Source organism: Citrus clementina, unplaced genomic scaffold (assembly GCF_000493195.1).
Source record: "Citrus clementina cultivar Clemenules unplaced genomic scaffold, Citrus_clementina_v1.0 scaffold_1, whole genome shotgun sequence".
NCBI lineage: Eukaryota > Viridiplantae > Streptophyta > Magnoliopsida > Sapindales > Rutaceae > Citrus > Citrus x clementina.
The window spans coordinates 8,026,100-8,038,371 of NW_006263303.1; the positions used below are offsets into that span (position 1 = coordinate 8,026,100).

At 32.4% G+C, this 12,272-nt stretch overlaps 1 pseudogene; it reads left to right on the top strand.

Annotated features, from left to right (window-relative positions):
- The first annotated feature begins 3,888 nt into the window (after positions 1-3,888).
- Positions 3,889-6,830, top strand: LOC18056174 (annotated as a pseudogene).
- Positions 6,831-12,272: the final 5,442 nt, after the last annotated feature.

Sequence of the window (12,272 nt, forward strand, 5' to 3'; positions counted from 1 at the left end):
CAAAGTTTGAATATTGAATAATTGTTTTTGTATAAAGTAAAAGCAATCGACATATCATAAATAATACAGTACACACGGTCTTAATTAGCGTATCTCTTTCATTATTCTTACTAAACCAGTGCCGGCAACGACCAGCAATAACCCCACAATAAAGGCCGGGGACAGCCAATTAAATTCGGCCACCTCACGTTTGGTGCATGCATGACATGAGGATCCCACACATGGACCATGCAATCGCGACGTAACAGTAAAAGGGCAAAATGTAACCCAGTTGTTAAAAGCAATCATTAAGCCACTAATTGATTCACGGCGAGGCTTGAACTTGACTTGACCTGGCGAACTTTATTCTTTAGTGAACTGGGAATTAATGAATGTCCGGTTGCGAGCATCCCACTGGCCACAGGAACAGTGCATGAGCTGTAGCAAGCACTTGCAGTCAGCACTGTTTTGGTTTGGTAGCGTAGAAACGAAACAAACATCATGTTTTTGAATGGGATTTGCCAAGCAAACGGGATGGCGTGCCAACACGCTTGCCCCACTCCCCCCACCTGCCCCACGCTCCGATCAAATCAATATTGTATCTTGAATTAAAAAAGGGTCCCCCACCCAACGAAGATTTTGCCCTGCTCTGGTCGCTCTCAAAATAAAGTATACATAAAATAATGTTAGAAATATTATCAAATTAGGATAAGGTTTGACAATACAACCGAAAAGGAACGAGCTAATTAAGCGTCTCCCGATGACTTGGCTTCAAGATTGATGACATGGACCAATTACCATCAAGTGCACAGCTCATCTCCAGCTGGCTAGCACAACGACTGCAACAAATTTTCCCTCCTTTTGTCAACCGTTTGCTAAGAGTCTTCTTTCAATTCTAGATGCTTCTTATCATAGCTGTGTATAAACAAAGGATTGTTCGTTAAACATTTTTAAGTTTGAAATTTGATTTTTTTTTTTTAATCTTATGTTTGATTTTTAAATATTTATATTTAAATAGTAAAAATAAATTTTTGTTCCTTTTATCTTAATAGAAAAATGTCCGAATAAGAAATAAATATTATATTTTAAAAATATCTAGAAAATATAATTATTTCTTCAACTATAAAATCTAGTCCCTTTCTTTGTTTTGATTTGTACGGATATTAATGTCAAATAACTATGTTTAATTTTTTTTATTTATAAAAACAAACCAGATGCCACTTATATTCAGATATTTAGAAAAAAAAATAAACGTGTCATTTAGATTTTCATATTCAAACCTATTTAGACTCGCTCAAATTTCAAAAAAAAAAAAAAACATTATCTAAGTGTACTCTAGTTGATTTTGCAGCTGTGTAATTCAACTATAAAGTTTCTTCTTTTTATTTTTTGTCAATCTAAGGGATATAGGTATTTTGAATTTGAGGTTGCTAGAAATTGAACTCGAACCTGAAACTGGAAATGACTCAAATTTATGAATTAAAGAATAATTTGAATTAGTTTTCTTTGCATTTTTTTATAAAAATTTTTGATTAATTTTTTTTACTAAGAATCGATCAGTTTTTGAAATAATTCTAGCAATCAAACCGAACCATTTTTGCTCACCATACTTTTGATATGTTCGCATATTCTAAGAAAATTGATGTTTTATTTGCTAATTGTAGCGTATTATTTTCTGAAAACTTTTAAAATGTATTGAGTTTAATTTTCTTGTCCTGTAATGTAATTTTCATATTAAAAGTTCAAAATTCCATTTCGAGTTATTATATATCAAACACTCTTAATTAGATAATTTACAACACATATTCTAAAACTTTTGTGGAGAATATGTTAATAATATTCGAATAATTGTTTAAGAAATTAAGAAGTCGGAACTACAATATAAGATTATGATTTATGATTATGGAATATGGATAAATGCTTGTATCCGATTTATTGAGCTCTTAATTGAAAAATAATAATAATTTTTTTTAAAAAAAAGAAAAGCATGAATCCCCTACGCGCCGTCAAGTAAAGCCGTCCAAAACAGCGATTAGAGTTGAAAAGGTCCCAATGAATGACACGTCAATAGTTTCTCTGCCTCTCATATTTGATGCTGATTTGGATTCGGGAAAAATTCTTGCCCAATCAAACTTCAGCTTGGCCAAAGCCTCCCCTAGCAAATTAACAACGTGGTGACAACCTTAACCCAGCTGTCACGACCCCATTGTGGGTCCAAATGTATGTTGCCGAGAAAAACTCCCCCATTTTATCGCCAATTTATCGTTTGCTAATTTCTTTCATTTTTTTTTTTTTTTTTTTTTTTGCTCTCCTTGAATTTTGACTACAACCAAATCAATTAGGTGAGCAGCAAGACTTACATAAAATGTACCGAAAGTATGTGAATTCATGCCAAGAGTTTTCAACGTTTGCTTTGTCATGGTTAGGAATAGTTGGTTTAATTTTCAGAGTCATTTTATATGTCAAAATTGTATTACACAAACACACAATGATGCATGTAGTGTGTATGTTCCACCTATATTTTTTTATGAGTCTAATATTAATTAAAGACTGATAATTATTTTATGCGAATGTTTATATAAAAAATATAGATGAACATAAAGATATAAATTTTGTTCTTTTTTTTTGACACGATGAGAATTATTTAATTTTATATATTTTAGTAACTATATATTTATACGAAGAATTACTAAAACATGGACTTAAGTGAAGAGTTATAGACAGCCTACATGATGACAAATGTACTAATTTGACAATCAAAACATTGAAAGCATGCCTATCTATAGTTTTAAAATTTAGGATATTTGGGTAAATGCATGTCTAATTCCTATGGAATTATTTTGAGTTAAGTACTTGTTTAATCATTATATTTTCAAAAAAAATCTCAAAACACCTATGTTATAAAATATGGTACCCTCTAATCCTTACTTTCTCTTTCCTTTTACAATAGCATTCTTGCAACATTATTCTTGGGGATATTAATGAAAAGGAAAAATAATAATTTATTAAATTAACCTTAAAAGTAATATAAAAATTTATTATTTTAATTTTAAGAATTCATTTGGTAAATTAATTTTTTATAAAATAATTATTAGTAAAATTGTTGCAAGGATATTAAAAATTGCTTTAAGTTCTCTAATATTATTTTATTTATAAATAGTTATTAGAAAAATTATTGCATATGTGTAAAAAAAACACTAATTCTTTCACGCTAATACTTATTAGTTAATTTACTAATTATTTTTTATAGATAAATTAATTAATGACAAAAATATTTTTGCAAGGCATTATTATAAAAGAAAAAGAAAAATAGGAGTAAAAAAAGTGACATATTTAATAGTAAGAGTATTATAAAATACTTTTTAAAATATAAAGATTAAACGACAAGTAAGTCAAAAATATGAATTAATAATCGAATAGTTACCCACTATATTTTAATATAGTTGCATTTATGTTGCTTCACACAAGAATATGTGCTATACATTCTTATTATAGTAGTAATACTCCATTGCGAGATACAAATTTATGATACCATTTTTAAACATTGTGTGCAAATAAAAAAAAAAACTAATAATGATTTAGATTGCGTTTGAGAGTGGTGCATTATGGCAGGCAAGCTCCAAATTAACGAAGATTACATCTATCAAAAACAAGAAATTCTTATCCTACAGTTTGGCACAGCACTTCCAAACTCAGCCTTAATTAAATAAATAAATAATTTTTCTTTTTTCAAAACTTTTGTAACATTAGAAACATCGTATCTTTTTTGAATTGATAATTTTTTAGAAATAATATTTTAAACAGCACAGCAGAGACATAGTTTTAGCACCATTTTCCCGCGAGAAGAAAAAGCGACAAAGAAAGAGAAATTTTGGCACAAGAAACCAACAGTTAATAGAGAGAGAGAGAGAAAAAAAAAAAAGGTTAAGACAGGTGAGATGAGATGAGCGGACATTCAATAGAGTCCATGAAGATATAGATGTTCCCCAAGCGCTCTCTCTATCTTCCCATCTCTTCAAACTGACGTACATTACGAGCTTCACTACTCACTGCTCCTCTTCTTCTTCTTCTTCTTCTTCTTCTTCGTCTTCTTGCCAGCAAAAAAATTAAGTTTAACATTCATTCACAAGCATGGATCCATGCCCATTTGTTCGCTTGATCGTCGAATCTTTGGCTCTCAAACTCCCTCACGCCGCCACCCGACCTGCTGGTCCGGGCGTCCACCCTTCGTCAACCCCGTGCTTCTGCAAGCTCAAGATCAAGAACTTCCCCTCGCAAACAGCCCTCATGCCTCTCTGCACGTCTCAAAACGACGCCCCACCGGAGTCCTCCACGTCCGCGTTGGGCTTCCACCTCGACGCCGCCTCTCTCCGCCGCCTTTCGAACAAACCCATCACCCTCCGAGTGTCCGTCTACGCGGGCCGCATGGCAGCACGTGCGGGGTCAGCTCGGGCAAGTTGCTTGGCCGGCTCAATGTCATCATCGACCTCGCTGGGGCTGACTCTAAGTCCATTGTCTTCCGTAATGGGTGGCTGAAACTCGGGCGCGAGCCGGATAAACCCTCCCCTCGGATTCACTTGACGGTCCGTTCTGAACCGGATCCCCGGTTCGTCTTCCAGTTCGGCGGTGAGCCGGAGTGTAGTCCCGTGGTTTTCCAAATTCAGGGGAATATCAGACAACCCGTTTTCAGTTGCAAGTTCAGCGCTGACCGAAACTCAAGATCAAGGTAATTTTACATTTTACATTTTTTCATTTTCTTGTAAACTTAATTTTTGCTACTCATGATTGGTTTGGTAAACACTTTTTCAAAAGAAATTATTATTATTATTATTATTTGTCGCATTGAATAATTCGGGGAGTATTCCGAATTTTTTTTTTTTTCCCTGACAAAGTAAGGCATGTGGGTTGTCAACTTCTTTCTTAGCTGTTAACTAACCCCACACATGCCATAATAATCAAAGTTGGGCTCACCACTATCTAGTTCCCATTTTTGTTCACCTCATCCTCATGATGTAAGCCCCTGTTTCTTCCATAGTAACTAACGTGAAAAATTTGGGATCATATATGGTAGTAGGTAACAATATCTTAATTACAGCTGGTAATGCTGTATTTTAATTGATTGGTCATCTAATAATCTTGGCCCCCATCAAACAACAATTTCGCATGTGTTAATCGGTCGGCTGGCGTCCCATATTTGGCACATTGACTAAAACATCAAGATTACATACATACATATTGAATGCTTAATTGATACTGTAGTCTTGTCTTTGGTATTTTCGTTTTAAATTATGTTTCAGGATTGTTCTTGTTTACAGGGTCAGCAAAATTGAATTTCTTGTTTATTTCTTTAATTTGCAAGTTGTAATTTTCCTGTCGTTTGTTGCTTGTATTACTATTATTATTATTATTATTATCATTATTCTCTAGTACCCAGACGAGAATATCAACTTGGCGTTGCATGCGAACAATCTGCATTATTACAAACCATGACTGATCACGATATTCAGTAGTTACATGGAGGGAAAAAAAAATTCAAAAATGGGTTTCCTAATGAACAAAACATAAAGGCAAATAATTATCAAAGCACTTTCATTGCCTACTTATAGTTTGGTCAAACAGACAATTAGAATCTGAATCTCCTTACCCGTACATCAACCGATTACCTACCTCTGGTTCCATCCATGTGCGGAGATATTTGGTTTCTCTTTTATGATTCAGCTTGCTCTAGCTTCCGCTTACTATTCAGTATATTGATCAATTGATTTTGCCGTGTGTTAACTAAACAGATGTCTGCCATCAGATTTTACCAACAATAACGGCAGCAGTAGAGGCTGGATGAGAACATTTTCAGGTGATAGAGAACGAAGTGGGAGAGAACGTAAAGGATGGATGATAATGATATACGATCTCTCGGGCTCACCCGTTGCGGCCGCCTCCATGATCACTCCGTTTGTTCCCTCGCCCGGGTCAGACCGGGTCTCCCGATCTAACCCCGGTGCGTGGCTGATCCTCCGGCCAAATGGTTTCTCCGTAAGCAGCTGGAAACCGTGGGGCCGTCTCGAGGCATGGCGAGAGAGAGGCGCCGTTGATGGCTTAGGCTACAAGTTTGAGCTTGTTACGGACAGCACCGGCCCCAACAGCAGAATCTCAATTGCCGAAGCCACATTGAGTGTCAAAAAGGGTGGCAAATTTTGCATTGATAGTAGAATTACGAGAGAATCTTTGTTGAATTCAAGGTCACCGGTTAAAGGGTTTGTGATGGGCTCAACGGTTGAAGGTGAAGGAAAAGTAAGCAAGCCTGTGGTAGAAGTTGGGGTGCAGCACGTGACTTGCATGGCCGATGCTGCATTGTTTATAGCTCTTTCAGCGGCCATTGATCTAAGCATGGATGCTTGCAGATTATTTTCCCACAAACTGAGGAAAGAGCTTTGCCATGATGAACAAGATTATTCATTCTCTTAAATTAATTGATTAATCATTTTTTTTGGGCACAGCTTTTAGTGCAGTGATAACCAAGCAAAGCAAGCACAATGATGGTTTGAGCAAAAGAAGATATTTTGCATTTTTGCAACCCTAATTCTTCCGTGCGTCCTGAATTTTACCAACACAAAATCTGAAATATTTTTTCCCGTCTTTTGGGAGTGTGCTGCGTGGCTATTATGATTCCTGTGATTGCTGGTTTTAACTTTTGGGTTTTGTCAACAGTTTATACGCAAGAAGAGGGATTTTTCCTCTTATTACATAATTGTTCACTTGTTCTCTGGGTTTCCTGCTTACAGATTGATTGAAACTGTACAGACAAAGAAAGAACAATTGCTTGTTCATATCCATTTATTCTTTTTCTCGTTTCTTTTCTCACCTCTTTTCATTAAAATTTAGCAGTATATCTACAAAGTTTGATTGATTCATTCAATGTTCAACATGTATCTCTTCACATCAATGAAGTGGAGCTTCATTTTTCTTTCTATAATTAACGAATGATACTGCATGCAGACACTTGAATCAACAATTTTAATATGGTCCCTTTTTTTTTTGGGCGGGGGGAGGTGGGGGGAAATATCATGGGCATTACAATAACACAATAATTGATATCACATCACACTACTATTGACATTTACACTTACACTATGAAATGCAAAGATTCAGGAAGTTTCACCATTCCATGCACAATTAGTAACACTAAGTTTGAACGGGCTATACTAGACTTAACTTCATCTATTAATGTCATGCCTTATTCTATTTATACTTCTTAAAACACGGGATACTTAAAGCAACTGGTATTGTTATTCAACTTAATAATAGATTTAATGTTTATCCAAAAGATATTTTGGAAGAAGTTTTAGTGCATGTTAGTGAATTAGTTTTCCCCACTAATAAGTAGCGAAAGATTAATGAAAGGTAATTTTTAAATTTTTAAATTTTTCATTTTAAAAAATAAAATTATTTTTAAAAATTAGCGTAGAAAGGAATTTTGTATATTCAAATAGCCCCATTCAAAAAATAATTGTCTTTTTTTTTTTGCATTCTTTTTCTCTTCATCTCTATCTTTTTTCTTCCTTTTTCTTTCTCCTTTTCTCTTCTTGTTTCTATTTTTTTCCTTCTTTTTTTCCCTCTTTGATACTGGGACTAGTTTACGTTACTGTCTTCACTAATATTTGAGCAACATCTACTCCACTTACATTTCGTAAGAGAGAAGACTGCTTTTACTTAATAATTGTCTCTACTCAACATAAGAGAGAAGAATATCTCTACCTAATAACATCTATTTCACTCATATTTCGTAAGAAAAAAAATTGTCTTTACTCAATTATTTAATAATAGAGGAAGGAAATGAAACCACCATAATATTTTCATGAGAGCTCAAACACTTTTATGAGTGAGAGCGAGTGCTGTCCCACTCGACCAAAGGCATATTGGTCAATTTTGATATGGTCCTTAATAGTGCACAATGAAGTATTTGCAACTTGTAGAGGCCACCACTACGATTACTTCGACTTTGTTTTAATGAAAATATTGTATGCCTAGGAGTTGGACATTGTCACCACTTCAAACGAACCCCTAACTTTTATAAAGGTGGAGTTATTCGAACCTAATAAATTCCTTCAACATATACTCTTTTAATTAAAATAATTATCAAATTATAACTTCTTATTTTAATTTATTAATTTTAAAAATCACAAAATTACCTTTGATTAACTATTTTCTCTCTCTATTGTAACAATGGTCAAAACTTCAACTAGTTCTCTCTCTTTCATTTTTTTTAATTCTTTCTTGCTAAATCAAGTTTTTCTTTGGTTTCACTATAATGCTTATTATTATCATTTAGAGTTTCTGCTTTTGAGATTTGACAAAAAAATTCTAATAGATTCAAAAGGTATAGAAACTTTAGTTTTTGATTTTTACATGATGGGTATCGATCATTTCATTTTGTATGGATTACGGTAGGGCTAAATTTATTAATTTTTGAATAATATTCATTTGTTAAATGTAATATTTACTTCATATATCATAATAGATTTTGATAAGAGAAGGAGAGAGAGAGAGAGAGAGAGAGAAAGATTAAATAAGTAATTAATCAAATTAATTAATCATAATAAAAGTTTTAGTTAAAAAAGAGTGCAGTAAGGAGTTTAGGTATTGATTTTAGTGATGATGATTTGCTTACAACAGAAATATTCTGAATTAGTTTGATAAATTTGTATACTTGTTTTAATAGTAAAATTTTAGTCTCTCATTTACATTGATGAAATCTAAAACTAAATATTTTATGCATTTTAAGTTACTATTATAAATTTAAAGTTTGAATTATATAATTTAAATTTTCATGTATTGTGGAAAGTATTTTTAACTTCAACAATTAAATGCTTACAACAATGTCTACAACATCTAGTATAACAAGGATCTTTTTGCAAAATATGCTAAATTTTATTAATTCCTTTGACTGCCCAAGATTTTTATAGTCATCTTAGGGACTTATAATCTTAAGAAATCATCTCTACTTCCATTTCTCTTACATCTATCCTTAAAACCTTTTAAAGTTTTAACTATTACTTTAAAAATTTCTAAATGATTATCAAATTCATATAAATCTATAAATTCTAAATGGGATATGCTATTTATGATTATTTGCCTCCTTTGAGATATTGACCAATTTTTTTTTTCTTCTAACATCTCTATATAGACATTGAATCTATTTTCCCAATTAAGGATCATATCATCAAGACTTTCATAGAGAGGTTGTAATCTAAATTCAGCTTCTTGAATCAACATATTCATATTATCATTATTATTATTATTCATTATTTATGGTCGGTTTTGAGTTCTATTATTAGTTTTGCGCCAATCTTGTATTATTTCAAGACTATATAAAATTGATTCCATTAATGCTATCTTATTTTCCTCTTCAAAGGAATCAAATACTTCTTGGTTATTGATGTTAATCCTTTTCATTTCTTTGTATAAGCGCTTGCTTGCATTCAATGTATTTTTAACAATAGAAATTGTATAAACAACTTAATATTCTTGACTAAAATCTAAATTATCAATTAAATCTAAAAATTTGCTAACAAATCTTTTCATTTTTACGAATTTGAGTTACTCATATCACTTTTTATCTTATAAAATTCTCAGAAAACGAACAAGACCCAACATACTTTCGTTTGTTGCTAAAACAAAAGAAGATAGTTCAAGATTACTAACCAATATACTATCTCTCGGAATTCTAAGATAGGTTCACTAATTGCCTCCAACCATAGAGAGGTCCATGGTCAGCACTGCCATAGCTCCACACATCATACAAGATTACTTTAGCAACTATTCCACACGGCCTAACGCAACACACAACATGTTGGCCTAATAAGATATATCTAAGTAAATTTCTTACGATTGTCTCTAGAAGAGTGCTTAGTAACAAGAAATCTTCTTCATCAAGCACAAGTATTAGTATAAAAGGTTCTTGATTAATTTATAAGATTATATACGATATCTGGAAGATGATAATTTCATTCAAAAGAGTTTTATTTATTTCATAGCTAGAATTTTACAAAAGATGGCTACAAAGAATACATATATTGTTGAAGGGTTAGACATGTGATGTCCTTCCCTTCTTACATGTTTCCATTTATAAGCTTAAAGAGATAAGATTATCTCTTTTTACATGACACTTGTTAAATTTTTCTTGTGGATTGTGGATCCCTTGTGATAAAGTGACCCCGTCTTTTTATATCATTGAAGACATTTATTGTCCTCTTTTTCCTGTTGGCTAACAGCCTTTACATGGTTTTGATAAGCTTCATCTTTTTTGAATCTTTTCTTTTTGAATTATCGATGGTTTATACTAGCATCGTTTATCTTTTCCAGTGGACTCTGTCACATGCCAATTATCAGTTCCTCATCTAGCGACATGTATTTCCTGCCAGACTCCCCTTTTGATCCTTCGTAGAAATAGCCATATGATGATTGATGCTTTAACACCTTGCATACCACATAGTGTGTTGACAAGCTGGATTCCACGAGATTTTCATATATTGCCTTTTTCTTTTTTAGTATTGCATGTTTGGCTAAGATGCTTTCTTTTCTACTCATAGAAAAGATTATATGCTCCTTTGTGGCTTCATGGAGCCATATTTTTTCCTTACTTATCCTCTCAAGACATTTATAAAGGATTTTCATTACAATGGCCCTTTTACTAGTGAGAGCTCTGGGCTTGAATAATTGAGGATCATAATCATTGTAGACCTAATCTAAATCAACAGTTGGACTAACTTTTGTCTTGTTAATCCCAACTTGAATCATGTGTACGACTTGTTATCACAGTATTTAGGGCAAGTAGTGAGGATCTTGATAAAAATCATTTCTTTTGTTTTGGATATTCTTTTGAGATCATTGACAGCCTCTGTAATTTTTTTTTCTAAGAGCTCTTTTAATTCCCTACGATCATCACTGACATAAACAAGGTTAATAAAACCATATTCAAATATTTCTTTTATCAATTTTGGATCAGCTCTTGGAACAAAGTTAATCCTTGGATATAACCCTGAATGATCTGGTATTATAGCCTGACTAAGAGGAATCTCATAGGCTATTTTACCAATTCTTTTATAATCATAAGCATAGTCACTTCCTAATGAAATTTTAATCATCGGAATAGATTGTCTACTTTTATCATATTGAGGTCTTAAGCTTAATGAAGAGCTTTAAGATCTTCTTTTTTTCATATATTGTTCTTTAAGATCATTGATTATGAGAAATTTCTTTAGATATGTGACTTTTGAGTTATGTGAAGAATTCTGGGTAGTCTACCCCTCAGTTTGATCCTTGAAATATACCTTTTTTAGCATATTGCTAATATATTATTCTGAAGTCTTGACTTCTGAATGATTTTGCAAGCTTTTGTCTAGACAAAGATTGCTTAATTCTTCATGGTCATCATCTATCATGGCAAACCCATCATAAATCATACTATTACCAATTCTTGACCTTTAGAGCACATCATTATGCCCTTAATTATTTTGGAAATACTCATCTCCATTATATTCTTGGCTAAGAAAATATGTAATACAATTGCTAGATCCTTCAATATATTCAATTCCCAAAATCATATTCAGCAAGGAACCGCTGCCATCTAATAATCCTTTTATATTGAGGAAGGTTATACAATTTATTAAATATAAATTCTTTGACCTAAGTGTTATCAAACCTTACCTTGAATTTCTTTGGTAACAAAAAGAAAGTAAATTTAGCTATTCCATTTTTAATAGCTAACAATTCCTTTTCATTACTATGCACTACTAGAAAAATGGTCTTTACTGACTTTAGAATAGTGTCAGAAATTACTTTCACTGACACTTGTTAATTGTGTCAGTAATCTGGGAGTCAGAAAAATAGTGACACTTGTAAGTGGTGTCAGTGATTACTATTACCACAGTATCACCGATATTATGACACCATAGTATTAGTAGTTATTGATATTTTATTAGTGTCTATAATTACTGTTACCATGGCATCACTAATTAATTTATTTTAAAAAATAAAAAATTGAATTGGATCATTGCCTATTGATTTATTGGTAAAATTAAAAGGCACCACAAAATAACAAAAAGAAATTGATTTATATCACAAAATCTTTCATTTCACATTTAAATATTATTAGTATATATTACAAATTCCAAAACTTCAATAACAAAAATATGAGATATCCTACTCCCATAACTAAATAATCCAAATTCAATACACAAAAATTTCTACCATCCAATCAAATGCCTACTACTTGTGGCTAAATTTAATAAATCTAG